The sequence below is a fragment of the Rhineura floridana genome, chromosome 5, assembly GCF_030035675.1.
Source record: "Rhineura floridana isolate rRhiFlo1 chromosome 5, rRhiFlo1.hap2, whole genome shotgun sequence".
NCBI lineage: Eukaryota > Metazoa > Chordata > Lepidosauria > Squamata > Rhineuridae > Rhineura > Rhineura floridana.
The window spans coordinates 137,683,157-137,695,967 of NC_084484.1; positions in this window are offsets into that span (position 1 = coordinate 137,683,157).

Here is a 12,811-nt window from a genome sequence, read left to right on the forward strand (position 1 = left end):
GTATGGACTAAAAGGGGGCTGGGGACATACACTTGTTGGAGAATTTTGTATTTCTCCTGTGGGTTCTTTTGCTGGGGGTCCTTGAATAAAAATTTTGAAGACACAGGCTTGCAGCAAAAAGGTAGGCTTTTATTGGATGACAAGTGTACACTTGGTCAGTCTCCCTCTTAGTGAGTGGAGAACTGCACCATGACACTGTTTGCCTGGGTTTTTTTTATACATTTCAGGACAAAGACTTTAGCATCTACCAATCAGGATTTAACACATCAGAATGACATAGACATGATAGTATTACACAGGCATTTTGCATAGGCATTGCATAGGTACTGTACTTCTCTGCATCGTGTTCTAGTGAATTTGGTGTTCTAATGAATTTGGCAATGTTCAGTACTTCACATGAAAGTACATTTTCACAGTGAGCTAAGCACTCCAGCTAATGAGCTAAACATTTTAGCTATTCTGCAATTCTTTCTACATCTTAGAGGTACCGAGATATTCAGCACAGTGTTATCAATTGTTTTGAGTACAAATAGTTCCAAATGACCAGCATAGTCAGGGAGACAGCTCCAAAGAGAAAAAGATCTGGCTTCCTACTAAACCATTAAAATGTTATGAACCTTTATAGCTTTATAAAAGAAAGTTTTTGCTTATTGATTATGTATATTGAGCTCCCCATTAGCCATACATATATGTATATATAAATTTCCCCCACACTCAAGTCCCAGCACAATGAGTCATGCACTCCAGTTTCACTTCAACATAGGGATGGTGGATCTGTCAATTTTGCTTTCTTTCAGTTTCTCATTTTTCCAGTCTCAAGTTTAATTCTCCATATTTGCACACCCGTTTGTGATTTTTAAGTCCTCATGAAATTTCAGCAAATTTCTCCTAATATATACATGTTTGTATGCCAATTTGCCTAATATACACATTTTTGCAGAGCAATTTCCCTAATAAAATGAATTTTTGTGTCATTTTCATTAACATAAGCAGCTTTATGCACACTTTACCCCAGTATATGCATTCCTGTACACAAGACTTGGCTGACTGCCTGCATTGCAAAATTCAGGGAGGTGAAAATTACAAAGGATGGCTCTGTTTCAGTTCATGTGTTGTTTTGGAAAGTGAGAATTAGGTGGTTTGCTTTTAAATGCAAACTCAATCAAATTTCTCCTCCATCCCTACTTCAAACCTTCCCACATTTGAAGTGTTCAGTTCATTAAGTGCGTTCAGCTGAATGGATTTAGAATTCCCCCTGTTACTGGGAGCTCTGCCTTAGGATTCCAGATTGTGAGGAGGATTCTATAAGTGGGTTAACCTGAATGGACTTAGAATCCTCCTCCACTTTCAACACAGGAAGCTGTGAAGTATAGCCTACACATGTAGAGATGGTGGTGGTGGATTGAGTTTGGATGCATGGCCTTACCTCCTCCTCAACTTTAGCTCACAGACTGTCAGCTGAACACTTGAATAGGGAGAGTGTTAAAATTGGATTCAAACAAGATAGAGATAACACTGGTAGGGAATGACTGTGGTTTGGAGGGAATCGGTCTCCCTGTGATTGATAGGAAAAGCAGCAGAGAGTCATGTGGTCCCTTAAAGACTGAAACGTTTATTTAGTCACTGAGCCCACTTCATCAGATGAATGGAGTGTGATCTTCCCTTGTGGTATATATATGCTTATTGATATGAAGGGGGGTGATGTAATGATTGAAATTAAATGGCAATGGAATGCAAAAGTATAGTATGTCTATGACAATTCATAATTTATCCTTCACAGGAGCAGTGAGATTTCTGTAACCTTCTCTGAACAAGTTAATGCCAATGTCCAGGAGTACTCCTGGATTTGTCATTGTTTTCTGAGAAGATGGTTAGAGCTCCTGCCAGGAATGTCACTTTCTGCTCATTATCGTTGTCCTTGTCTGGCAAGGTCACACCTTGTGACATTACTTATGCAACTTCCAGGTTTGATTACTTTATGAAGAACTGCATTTCAAGATGATTTGGAAGCTTCAGCTGATGCAGAAGCCTTCTACATATCTTCTTACAAACATCTCATATGAGTCCATTGCATTATTGAGATTATGTCAGCATGATTTGTGTCAACTTTGTGGCAAGTAAGCTACAGTAGTCACAGTGGTTGTTTTGAAGCTCTGGGACCTCCAACAAAAATATTTGCTTACTTTTTGCAATGACTGCAACCACTTTTTTAAAGCTGGATTTGGATAAAGCTTTCTGTGGCTGTTTGATTACCGAATCTTGCTTGTTTCATCTAGTTCTTTTTAAATGTTGTAAACTGCTCTGAGTAACTGGAAAAGTGGTGTTTTTTAAAAAATGCAGGCCAGGCAGTCAATCACTTTATAAGGGAACAATTTGGGTCTCTTGACTCTAGGAGGTTTGAATCAAAGTACTATCACAAATTGGTAATAGAGCAGGTCTATTGGGGGAAAGTTACAACTGTGAATAGTCTCAAATTTATTCAAAGCAAAGATATTTGTAAGACAAACCTTCAGACTGCTGAAAATGTTGCTAGCTCCCTTAATTAAGATACAAAAGGAGATCTGTTACATTTCTTGGGTAGTATCTCTGAGGCCCATATACAGAATGCATTTGGGAGCCTGACTTGGTCTAGTTGAGTCTTGTATGCAAGATCATGGCCAGGGTTATTGTACTTTGTCATGTTTTGAGAGAGGTAGAGCAAAGCATTGGAGGCATTGATAAATAATATTGAGGAGTTAACAGTTGGCAGGCAGCCCAGTCCTCTGCGATTCTACACTATGCCAACTTCAGATTTAAGGGGTCACTGCCATTATAAATAATAACCCTACAATGGACAGAGTGTTGGATTTGGAACAGGGAGATTTAGGTTCAAAGCCCAGCTCAGGCATAAAGCTCACTAGGTGGCTTGGACATAACCTGCTTCATAGGACTGTGGTAAGGATAGAAGGGACAACCATCAAGTCCTTGGAGGAAATATGGGCTAAATCTAATAAAAAAAAGATTTGTGGCATTGTATATGTGATGAGGATATAGAGAAAGTTTATCACCCCCTTTTCCTTTTTTGTACTTCATTTTTTTTAAAAAATGATTTGTGTAAGAAAATCAGAGAAGGTTACTAGAGTTCTTGATGTATGGATTCTCTCACCTTAATAGAGTAGCCAAAAATAGTGCAGAGGTGGAATTTAAAAATGGTGGTTACCCATATAGTAGCTGACTTTGCTATGGTAGCTCTAAAGATAAAGGACAAAGGACAAAAACTATGCAAGCAGAAAAGAGATGTGGGGTGAAAATATTCTATTCAATTTGAGCACAAAGATGAGCTGTTTACTGTTATGCAGAGATGGGGCAAATTTCGGCATTTTTTGGATTTGTTACCGAATTCTGTCAGAATCTGTAAATCCTGTACGTCTTTGGATTGAGTTTAACTAATGCTTGTGACTGTCTCTGAAGTGCTGCAATGTGTATTTCTTTGCAGTTCTGTCTCAATGAGGTGATAACAATCTCCATTAACTTCTTTGGTCAGCACCACAGTAACCTGAGGCAAGAGGCAGAATCCACAGGTGATGATCTGCCTAATTTAAGTTTAAATAGAAAACCCAAGAGACTATCAGTAGAAAGATTAGCAATTTTGTTAGCTATTACAAGCAGATTGGAAACAGCAAAGTAATAATAATAATAATGATGGGGGGAAATGTTGTGGATCAGCACCACAAGCCAGTTCTTGAGAAAACCAAAACACAGACCGGAACCAAAGAGCAAACCTCATCCTTCCTGTTATGATTTTATGTTCTGCTATGATTTGATTTCTTAATGCAGGTGTTCCTTTTGGTTTTGCTTGGTTTGTGTGTGTCTGTATGTGCTAATTGTGCTCCATGTCTCTCTCACTGTGACTTTTGATCTACTGTGAAAAAGAACCTTATAAAGCAGCACTTAATTACATTTATCCTGTGGGTTTGGAGGTACGTCAAAGATTCTTTATGCACTGATCTATTATCAGGAATAGTACTCTCTTAAATTGGAAGGCATGTTATAAATTTTCCATTCTTGACAACCTTCAGTGGGATTCTCCAAGGATTATTTTCCATTTGGGAAATTATAAACTATAATTTGGACCTTTACCATTAAATGAATGAATGAATTTTTCAGGTGGGTGAACTTGAAGACAAAGCAATTTCAAGATACTCTGCATCTTCTGCTAAGTGTGCTGGATTCTTCATCTTCATTTCTTAGTACTTGCAATGTTAGAGAAGCAACATTGGGAAGGGAAGGCTTATGGGTGAGTAGACTGGTTGTGTAAAATAGGATATCCCTAAGTTGGTGGCAGAATATAGCAGGAACTCACAGACACCAGCAGTCTAGACACTATATTACTAATCTGTACTAGGTGAAGCAAAGGGAGCTTTCAGCCTGGAGGTCTCAGAGAGTAGCATAAGCCCCCTTTAGGACTGACATAAAGATGGAGATCCAAAACACACCTGAAATGGTAGAAGTCTTTACATACCTCTGTGAGGAGGATACAGAGTCCAGGATTGATCCACCTTTTTGAATGGGGAGTCTGAACTCCTATATGAGACATTTCACCACTCCCCTAGAGGACCTTGAATGAAGAACCAAAAGGCACAACTTGGACTATAAGGGCTCTATTGAGCCTAAACAAGGACACTACTTCTTTTAAAATCCACACAAGTTAAATTTATGGGAACAGATATCTAGGAGTCCTGCTTGGGAATATAAGGGTTCAGCTGAATTTTAGTCTGTGTGAAAGCAACATTGCTCCCAAATAGTTTTCCTCCATAAGACAAAACATGATTCACAGAGCTATCAAAGATACTGCAGGCTATATATTTGAGAGCCAAACTGCATGTATATGGAAGAGCCTTGGTTGGCTATCCCAAGGTAATTTTCTTCTATTAAAAGTAGTTGCAAGGAAAAATATGTTGGGTGGGCTATCTTTCTGTCATCCAGCAAGCTATTCTTAAGTTCTTACCTAGTTCCTTCCCTGCCTTGCCACCTGGCTACTAGAACTTTTCAACAGCACGCATGTGTCCTGCACAGCCATGTAGAAAGAAGAAGGATTCTCCAAGTGACAGAGTGGTTGAGAAAAGAATGGGAAGGGCCATAGCTCAATGTGAGAACATCTGCTTTCCATACAGAAAGTCCCAAGTTAAATCCCCAGCATCTCCAGGTAGGGCTGGGAACGTCCTCAGTCTCAAACCCTGGAGAGGTAACGTAGACAATACTGAGCTAGACAGACCAATGTTCTGGTTCAGTTTAAAGCAGATTTCTATGCTCCTATGAAGGACAAAAATGTGTGTGTAGCTATTTATGCAACATGCAAGCTTTGGGTGGCTTCAGGAGAGACTCAAGTAGTAGAAAAGGGAACACTTGGATGGTGAAAATGTTCTCTTATATCTGAAGCCTTGTGGATTAATACTAAGACAGACCATGTGGGCTCTGGCACCTCTTCCTTTTCTTGTGCTAGACAGAAGCAGCTGTATGTGACCAGTTCACTCACTCACAGACTATGCACAAGGAACCCAGCACACTGCTGACATAAAGTGAAATTTTACACAGTAACTGGTATGGAAGTAGCAACTGAATCCACAAGGATCTAAAAAAGAAATCAGAGGCCATCTTAAAAAGCAGTAAATCATTCTAGAGTATGCCATCCAGGGCAATCATTAAAATCTCATCTGTCACTCGGAGCAGTATTGGAGATGAAAGTTGATGTCAGCTTTAAGCTCTGCATAGTCAATTTTTCTACCCTAAAAAATAGCCATCCTGTTAATATTCTCTGTTGGCCCTAGGATCTGGGCTGGCATATCTTGGTTAAAGCACATGATGTAATTAGTTCTCTTTCATCAGCATAAAATAAAGATGTTCCTTCTCTCCAGTTTTTGTGTTGGGCTCCATTTCTCGTGTCCCAGGAATAAAGGCTTGCATTGTAATGCATCATGTTCTCACTTTGCTCGAAGTTATTCTGCTTGGTATTTGAGTACTTGCCAGGCTGGTGACCTATCCTCTGGATATAAATTCTATACACCCCCCAAGGTGGGTAGGGAAATTAAGAAAGCCCAGTACCAAAGCACAAAAATACTAGGGGAAACAAACATAGAATGCTACTAGAGACCAAATAAAGCATCTGACCATACTCCTTAATAAAGGCAAAGATACTGCAATGCAACTGTTTCAGTTTGCATTATAATGAATGTATTTATTAGATTCTGCTCTAGGTATTGCAAAATCATCATAATAAATATTCAAATCATGTATTACTGTTCCTGAACAACTCAGAATGAAGCTTCAGCTCAGTGGTAGAATGTGTGCTCTGAATGTATAAGATTACAAGGTAATGTTCTGACATCTTTCTGGTCATAGGGTTGAAAAAAATGTCTTCCCAAGACTCTGGAGGGTCCTCGCTCTTGTTAGTCATTCTAGGCTAGATGAGCCATTAGTCTGTCTCTGGGTAAGACATGTTTTTATATCCTACTATAATGGATACAAATGTATAAAAAATGTTTTTCTCTTGACAGACAAATGTGAGAAAAATTATTAAACAACATAATCAACCTTGTCAGAATGCCACATGGGGTCAGGAACCACTAATCCAGTTCTTGCAGGATCAGGCCTTGAACTGACTTACATAGCCAGTTTGCAGTAGAAATGGGAACAGAAGGTCAGGACTCTGTATAGACTCTGTATGAGACAGAATCAAGGTTTGTAATCCACAGTCAACACTGGGAGGTTGTTTGCGTCAAATCAAGCCTGAAATGGGACAAGAGCAGCAAGTGAAACATGCTTTTTGGACAAGCTGATAAAATACTGGCTGCATGCAGATGTTACTGTGGCTTGGAGGATTGAGAACAAGCTCTAGGCCTTCTCTCCTTGTGTAATCAACTTAACAAAACAATTTCAGAAGTGATCAAACCACACTTTGCTGTTACATCTGAACTGATAAACTGTGGTTTGAGCATGCTCACCAAATCAGGACAGGAAACCATGGTTTGATCTAAACTTTCAATCCTGGGGTGCAGCAATTAGTGGTGTGCAAATGAAAAATCAAATTTACATCCCATTCATCTTCATTATTACAATTTTTGTTTGTTTAATGATTCATTAATTCAATTCTTCTATAGCTATTCATTCAAAGTACATTCATTCCCATTTCTATATTTTACTTCCCCCCTCCTCCCTCCTGCAACTGCCTGTGGTGGCAGCAGTAGAATTTAATTTAACAGCCAGCTCCTTGCAGGAGCTGTTTTGGTTTTCCAGAATATATGGTTATTGGAGGGGAAAGGGCATGAGGAGTTTTTGTTTTTTTAAATGCAAATTGCTGCAGAAATTTGGAGAACTTAATTTAAGACTGGGAAAATGAAAAACTGAGATAAACTGACAGATCCTTCCATCCCTCATATCAGGGACAGATTGGGGGGAGGCTTTGGGTCCACAATATCCTCCAGTTCCCATGATGTCATCCTGGGCTGGATGGTGGGGAGGGAGAGTGTCCCAGCCCTGGAACAGGTGAACTTCTTTTCCTTTCAGCCATTCTCCACCTCTGCCTTGACTGATGTGAGAGTCACAGGGTTCAGGATTTGGTAGTTCTACCACCACAGTTTTTCCCTCCCCTGCCTTCCTTGGACTGCTCTGTGACAGATACTATTAGGATAATGAAAACCAAGCCATTCATAACCATTCATATCCATTTACTACTCATTCATTTCATATAAAATAAAATGAATGGGTTCACTGAATTTGGTTCAGAGTTTAATTGTACATCTTTAGCAGCAGTCATTCATTTCATTCATTGGTGATCACTCGTAGCCGAGTGTCTTCCAAGATAAGGTAGGGGAAGTTATCAACATTCTCCAGCATCACACCATTAAGCTGGATTGATGGTGCTACAGAGGGACTAGTTTGCACCTGTTGCTGAAGCACTTTGGTTTTTTTAATACGGACCATCTTTTCCTCTAAATAACCAAGATCCAGACTTCTGTGCTGTGTACCAGTACACCAAAATTCTTTCTACACATCCAGCATTCTATCACACATGATGGTCTTTCATCAGTATTGTTATTCTCAGGCTAGTCATTCCAGAAGAATGCAAGATGTTGAGAAGGTCGGACTGTGAGACTTTTGAAAACAAGGATTGATCCCCCCCCCTGCCATTTTAGTGTAGAAGCTGTGTGACCCACCTTGATCTGTTGGGAAAGAGTGAGCTAAAATGTTAAAACTATATTGTACATTATTTATTTATTTATTATTTTATTTATATCCTGCCCTTCCTCCCAGCAGGAGCCCAGGGCGGCAAACAAAAGCGCTAAAAACACATCAAAACATAATTAAAACATTAGATACATATCACCATGGTTCACAAGATTCATATAAACAATGGAAGCTTTTGAGGGCTGGCCACAATAAAACTGATGTTTTCCAGTGTTGCCATAGCTGACAGCTTATCAGCTGTGATGTGATTCAAAGAAACCAAGGATTGTCTCAGTGGTGGCTGGTGGCTGTGCTAGAAGACAAACCAGTGGCGGCTGATGGCTCCATGTCAGTGGTGTGATAGCTGGCTATCAAAGTCCACTCTGACAAACTCCACAAAGAGACACTCCAGTCTTGCATATGGGAAACAGGTTTTAATGAAAAGCTCAAAACATACACTTAAATAAGGAATGCTAGACAAGGCACTTGGCTGATTGAATACTTCTCACATGTGCTTAGCAAGCAATTCAAGTATCTTAAAAAGACATTACACCACAAGTGGGACAGTGGAATCCACTCTGGGTTTTAGTTCAAACTCTCAAGGAGCTGTCCAAGGTGCAGCATGTTGGACAGCTCCTTGAAAGTTCAGACTAAAACCCAGAGTGGATTCCACTGACCCATTGACATGGAGCCATCAGCCGCCAATGGTTTGTCTTCCAGCACAGTTTCCCAAAGAGATCGTCTTGACCTCCCTAATGTTCTGCGAACTGCCTGAATGTGGGTAGTGGACACAGGGAAGACTATAGCTGCCTGGTCCTCAGAGATACTCAGTTATTCTACACTCCCAAGTGGCACTGGATTGTGAAGGGAGGCTGTGATTTTGCTAAAGAAAATTCATAGCTCATCTTGTTAAACATGATTGTGGGAAGTTTCTCATCTTAGATAATATGAGGCCTTATATATTCTTCAAAACCTTTTTCTGTTTCCCCACGACAATCACCTGACATATGTTCTTCTTTCTGCTGCCTTTTTCTTCCTAAACTCTGCCCATGCATGCATAGAAATGTGCAGCTTTGCTTCCTTCCACCTGAACTCCATTCTGTGCCTTTCATTTTTCTCTTTCACTTGATTTAAATATTGATTGACTAGTTTACAGAATGTGCAAGTGTTCTCCCTATGGGCAAGCTGAGTATTTTATGATGTTCCCCTAATCTTTCTCTTTTTGTATTGTAAAATATGGAGCACGAAGAAAATAGTTTTGCTTTAGGTAGTGCTCAACTACGCCATTATACATTCTTTTATTCTTTTCAGTATAAATAGGAAGTGGAATATCTTTTGCAAAAAAAGAGATGAGGAAACGTGTGTATGTGTATTCTTTGTTGATTTTATAGTTTGTTTTTCTGATTTTGATATATGTTTTCATCTTCTTTTATACTGGCATGTATGCTTAAATAAAAATATAGAACTCAGAATAATTGTATCTTGAATACTATGTTCAAAAACTGTGTATGTCTTGCTGTGCTACATGTTGAAGAATTTGGGATCCACTGGAATCTCTGGGATAAATACTTCATAACCAGAAGACTCAATAGGTTATATTCCACTAATTCCTACTCAGAGTAAAACTACTGAAATTAATAAACTTGTTAGTCATGTCTATTAAATTCACTGGAAACACTCTGAGTAGGACTAGCATTGACTACCACCCCATGCTTTTATTAAAACAAAACATCCAGCATCATGGCTTTATAGACATACTCAGGAGCAACTAGGGTGACAGGGCGGTGCAGCAGAATTCTCCCAACACCAGCATTGCAGGGTTGAGCAGGGCAACAGTGGATGTGCCAGACCAGCTCTACCAGTGCACATGCAGAGCCCCAACTTTACAGCTGCCCTGCCCCCTTGCCCTTGTTCAATTAAGCTGCAGCAATGCCAGTATGAGGAGGCACTACCCCACCCCCACTCCTTTCAGAAGTCTTCTATCATCTGGGTTTACAATCTGCTCTGCATGGGGTTCTGTGCTTTCCCTGAAAGATCAAGTTTGGGGATACTCCTTTACCCAGTGCTCTGTGGTCAGGGGTACCTTTTCCCAATCCATAATAAAATATGGTTTTATTCTATAATCCATAATAAGATATTTATAGAATCATAGAATAGTAGAGTTGGAAGGGGCCTATAAGGCCATTGAGTCCAACTCCCTGCTAAGTGCAGGAATGCAACTTATAGCATCCCTGACAGGTGACTCTCCAGCTGCCTCTTGGATGCCTCCAGTGTTGGAGAGACCACCACCTTCCTAGGTAATTGGTTCCATTGTCATACTGCTCTAACAGTTAGGAAGTTTTTCCTGATGTTCAGTTGAAATCTGGCTGCCTGTAACTTGAGACCATTATTCCATGGCATGCATTCTGGGATAATTGAGAGGAGATCTTGGCCCTCCTCTGGGTGACAACCTTTCAAGTACTTGAAGAATATATCTACTCATATAATAATAAGGACAAGAAAAATAATAAAGTCAAGGAAATTTATCTTAATTTGTTTAATCTGCATAATTTGATCTAGTCACAATCTGCATAATTTGATCTAGTCACATAATTTAGATTTATTACTTTCAAATTCAGCATCCTCTGAATATGACTTTTAAATAGTAGCTTGCCATTCTGCCAAAGATCCTGAGTATAAAGTGAGTCTTTGGTAGGAGTCTCCATTCATTTCTAAAATGAATAATAAATAATAAAATGAGTAATAAAATGAAACAAATGCACTCTCCCAGTTATTTGTAAGTTGTTCCTATGAGAATGAATGAAAGAAATATAGAAACAAGTGGGAAAAATAAAAACCCTTCTAATTTGTTTCTCCCTTTCCATTCTCATAGGAGGGATTTCTGAATTTCACAAGAGACTTTGTTAAGGAATTGATACATCTAGAAAACATTCAAGAAGGGAGAAATATTTCAGAGAATTTATGTCACCCTTTTAAAAACTGGATGGTATTCAATGCTAGTCCTACTCAGAGAAGACCCAGTGAAGTTAAAAGACATGCTAACTTAGGGTCGTTAATTTCAATGGGTCTACTCTGAATGGGACTTAGTTGAATATGGCCCATTGTGTCTGGAAGTGGGATCCTTTTGCCAGTCTTCAACTTGGCAAGTCTTATGCCTAAGAGGAGAAATAGAACATCTGTGCATGGTTTGCCATTTCGATAAAATAAATCCAAGTTACATGCAGAAGAATACTTGAAGCTGCCACTGAAAACAATGGCAAGCTTATAGGATGACCCCTTTTTAACTAATTATAACATAGCAACATTTTGACCATCATACCATAGTAACACTGAAACCTGGCAGGTCCAATGTCTTTTGGGAATGGTATAAACCCTGAAAAATTAATGTCATGTGGATGGCAACCTCCAAGGCTATATAGGCATCAGAAGGCAGAGTGAATCTCCACTGTAATTAGTATAGAAATAAGGGTGCTATCCAACTCATAGGGGGCTAGTGGCAACAGAACTGGCAGAAGGGGCCACCACATCTACCCTCCGCTCAGGCACTGCTGGGAGGAGAGGACACTGACTGTGCTGGTGAGCTGCAGCAGAAGGAAACAAAATGCATGTTTCCTTCTGCAACCCCTTTTCCCAGCGTATCAGCTGCTGGGACAAAGGGCCACAGGACTGAGCTGAATAGGCTCAGGATGCAGTGGAAATCCTCCACCCCTGACCCTGCCCTGAACAGCCCTTTTTGGGGCCTTCCACTGGCTCCACTAGCACCAGTCTCAGCTGAGCTGGCTGGGCCCAGCTGCGCCTGGGTGGGGGACTTCTGCCAGCAGAGCCCACTGGCACTGGCACTCTTCCTCCTCCACCACAGCTTCGCCTCATACTGAAACTCCTCAGCTCAGCGTATCTACCAGGTAGATTGGGGAAATGAATGAAACAGCAATAAATGTTGTTATTGTTTTACTTGTATGCTCCTAAACTGGGTTGTGGTATTTTAAGTGTATATCTAATTGGTTTTAACATCTTAATAGTTTAATCCTGTTTTAATGCTGATTTTATATGTTTGTATGTTTTATATTTTTATAGGTTCTTAATGATATGTACTTATTTTTATCTGGAAGCCGCCTTGAGTTCCAGTTCGGAAAAAGGGCGGGGTATAAATAAAGATAATAATAAATAATAATAATAAATGAGCAACAAAAAGAATGAGTCGATAAATGTAAAATGAAATGAATGGGTTTACCAGAAATGAAATAAACAAAATCAAGTGCATTTCCCTAGCCATTAGCTGACTTTCTCTGAATGATTCTGGACTGATTCCCATAATGCAGATTTTCTGTTGCAGAAAAGGGCTATCACATCCCAACCTAAGAATAGCCATGTTGGCCAACCAATCCAACGTCCTGTTTTGCACAGTGCCAGCTCAGCATGCTGCCTCCCATACTGGAGGTAACACACAGCCATCATGACGAGTAGCCATTGATAGCCTTATTTTCCATGAATTTGTGCAACCCCTTTTTAAAGCCATCCAGACTGGTGGCCATCTTGTGGTACTATGTATTATGTGAAGAAATAGTTTGGCTGTTCTAGGGATGGGGAGAAATTTGATTCAGTCTGCATT